We start from the raw sequence: 3,593 nt of genomic DNA on the forward strand, positions 1-3,593 counted from the left end.
TTAAAGTCCGTGCCTTTCTTTCAGGGTGCTGTCAACTTGTTTGTCGTTATAAACAGCCACAGTTCAGCCTCAGTTATCCCCCTTCGTCCACCATCGCCACGATACAGGATGCGAGGCAAAGCACTGCACTTGAGTGATCCTTGACGTGGACCTCAAGGAGAGCATGTCCTATTGCATGCGGGTTAGACGCGTCCACTCCCCGCCCCACGAAAAAAGGCGTCGGCTGATATGGTCTCGGATCTGGGGAAGGGCCCTCCTTAAGACTGAGCCATACTATGCAGCCACTTCTGCACAGTGGGATAGGACCTCTACTCTTGCCTGTATTGTTTTAAGAAAATAGAAAGGGGGAACTGTGGTGAGCCGCTTCTGCCGTTTATGCAAATTATGGTCGCCATTACAAGATGGCGCTGGCTCCGCTGTGGTCTGTGACAAACAACTCCTTATTTGGGAGAGTTGGCGCATGACTTTTCATCACCCTATGAGAAAGCTCCACGTGGCTGCTTTACATTGGGGCTTGAGATGCTTTATTAAGGCTGGGAGGGGCATCCGAGGTGGTAGAAGAATCCGAGAGAGAAAAGAAGAACTATCAGGGGCCTGAATAAAACTGCTGAAAGAAGATTCTTGAGTTGCGTCTTTCTTGCGGGCAAGAAGTCGCGACAGTTGCTCAGGTTATATATTTATTCTCACGTTCTGTTAGGATGCGCAAGGTCTCTGGATCCAAGGACAGATCATTACACACAATCCCCACAGGATAACAGGGTGAGAGCCTGATGTTACCGTGTGCTTGTAATAAAGATGGACCTTGAATTTATGGGACTCAGAGGTTATATTGGGCAGTTGTCTCATCTGTCCCTCTTTCTTTGGGGAGAGAGAACGAGCCTTCCTGGAAAGTTAAGGAGATCTGTTCCTGGGAGGGGATGGGCAAGCTCCAGCCTGCTGATAGTGGCATGTTAGCGAAACACTCGAGGGGAGATGAACTTTCATGTATCTTCAGAGCAATACACCAGCTCCAGCTTTCAAGGCATGTTTGCTATAGGTCATCCTTTGACACAACTGTATAGTGATTTTTGGTTCAGAAAACTCAGAGCAAGCACAAAATGAAAAAGAAAAAAATTGGAGAATTGTGGTCCAAACCATGTCACACCATGATTGTCCCTGCTTTTCATATGTGATCAACAGATTTCTGCCCTGGAAAGGGACTAATCAGGTTAACAAAACTCTGCTCAAACCTATATGATTTTGACTCAAATATGATAATTCTTTCATGAATACCAGAATACTTTTGGTAATGTGTGGCTAGGCAGAAAGAAAGAGAGTAGATACATGGACTCTGGGATTTTAAATTAAGATTCCAATTACTTTGTCATTGTAGATATAAACTAACTCGTTGTTTGATATCTTTAGTTCTTTTTCAGACTCCATTGGGAATCTAATCATAATTTGTAATATTGAATACATATGAAAATATATTCCTGAAAGTAAAGAATAAATCAGGTTTCAAAACTACCTGTTTCAAATCTACTGACAATGTATAGCTAGAAACCTTTTCTCTCTTAAATATGACTTGAGAGAATACTTTTGATTATGAAATAAATGCCCTAATTTATAGTAGGATAAAGGGACATTTGTTGAAAAAACTGTCACTACATGTAAAATATTCACATGCAACCTAATTTTTCTGCCTTTAAACATGGCTGCCCTCAGTTATTTAATACAGAAACTCCTACAGATATTCGTGGTCATGAAATAAAATATTGGAATTCTGTTTTTCTAATGAAAACTTAGGCAATTCGAAATGTGTGATAACAAGTAGGATAACACAAATTGACATATTGTTCAATCCTTCATAGCTTCTGGGATTTTGCCCTTGGTAATTCAGACTGTACTGTGCTGACAGTTTTCTAAGTTAAAGAGTTTGCTTTTGCTCAACTTGATGCCTGCTATTATGCGAAAATATTTTTCTGAGATTACTGAAAATTACTTTTGTGTTTTGTGTTTAATTTCTAAGTATAACAAAATATAAAAGAATAAAATTAACTCATTTCCTATTTCCAGCCTTGTGCCTAGGTAGGAATGTAGCTAAGGCCGCTCCGTGGAGAACTCCGGAGGCGCTGGCCTTGGCGGGCTTATGCCTTGGGAAGCAGGTGTGAGGGGCTGAGCCCAGCCCTGGACCTACTTGCCTGGGCTCCTGATGCTCTGGCTCCCTCCCCTTCCTGGGTTGTCTCCTTTGTTGCTCAGCCATCCCCTGGGCACTGATCGCTGAGGTGGCAAAGACCTGAGCTCGGGCCATGGAGTCCCAGACCCGGTTCTACCTGGTAGCCAACTCTTGTGACCTTGCGTCCTGGTTCTCAGAAGTTTGCCTCTCTGAAGCTTTTAGGTCTTTCAACACTGGAGGAATGGCCTATTTTGGGATCTCAGCTGACCAGGCTGTGGCAGTGGTCTGGGATAAGTCATCCCCTGTGGAGGCTCTGAAAGATCTGGTGGATAAACTTCAAGTGTTAACTGGTGATGAAGGCCAAGTGTTGGTGGAGAACATGAGCCACCTGTTGCGGTTTGCCCACAAGAAATCCAGCTTTGACGTTATCTTGTCAGGTGTAGTCCCAGGAAGTGGACTCTGCACAGTGCCGAGGTTTTGGCTGAGATGGCCCGCATCCTTAGGCCTGGGGGATGTCTTTTCCTGAAAGAACCAGTAGAGACAGCTGTAGATAAAGATAGCAAAGTGAAGACAGCGTCTAAACTGTGTTCAGCTCTGACTCTCTCTGGTCTTGTGGAAGTAAAAGAGCTGCAGTGAGAGTCCTTGAGTCCTGAGGAGAAGCAGTCTATCCAGTGACACCTGGGCTGCAACAGTGAGAGCTTGCTCTCTGTTCAGATCACAGGCAAAAAGCCAAACTTTGAAGTGGGTTCTTCCAGTCAGCTTAAACTTTCTATCACCAAAAAGTCTCCTTTGGTGAAACCTGCTGTGGACCCTGCCACTGCCAAGCTCTGGACCCTCTCAGCCAATGACATGGAGGACGAGAGCATGGATCTCATTGACTCAGATGAGCTACTGGATCCAGAAGATTTGAAAAAAAAACAGATCCTGCTTCCCTAGGGGCTGCTTCTTGTGGGGAAAGAAAAAAAAAAAGAAAGGCTTGTAAGAACTGCACCTGTGGCCTTGCAGAAGAACTAGAAAAAGAGAAGTTACAGGAACAGAAGAATGCCAAGCCCAAGTCAGCCTGTGGAAACTGCTACCTGGGCGATGCTTTCTGCTGTGCCAGCTGCCCCTACCTTGGGATGCTAGCCTTCAAACCTGGCAAGAAGGTGCTGCTGAGCGATGGCAATCTTCATGATGCCTAGGAGGACCCATGGGACACATCTGCTCTTCCACCACCTCCTTTCCCTCAGATCCCACCACTGGGGCTTCTCCCACCTCCTTGGACTCTCTGGCTCTCTGTTGGAAATCCCTTTTCAGGGTGGGTGCTTATAGACAGGGAAGCTGGCTGTGGGTGCAGTGGTGTGTAGTGCTGCTGTTTGTATCCAAAGACCCAGGCTTGGTGGCCTGGCTTCCTGCAGCCAGGGCCTCTTTCCTCATCTAGTGTTAGGAGAAGGGAGCC

At 45.6% G+C, this 3,593-nt stretch overlaps 1 pseudogene; it reads left to right on the forward strand.

Moving 5' to 3' along the window:
* The first annotated feature begins 2,341 nt into the window (after positions 1-2,341).
* Positions 2,342-3,362, forward strand: LOC107135456 (annotated as a pseudogene).
* Positions 3,363-3,593: the final 231 nt, after the last annotated feature.

The sequence above is a fragment of the Marmota marmota genome, unplaced genomic scaffold (assembly GCF_001458135.2).
Source record: "Marmota marmota marmota unplaced genomic scaffold, marMar, whole genome shotgun sequence".
NCBI lineage: Eukaryota > Metazoa > Chordata > Mammalia > Rodentia > Sciuridae > Marmota > Marmota marmota.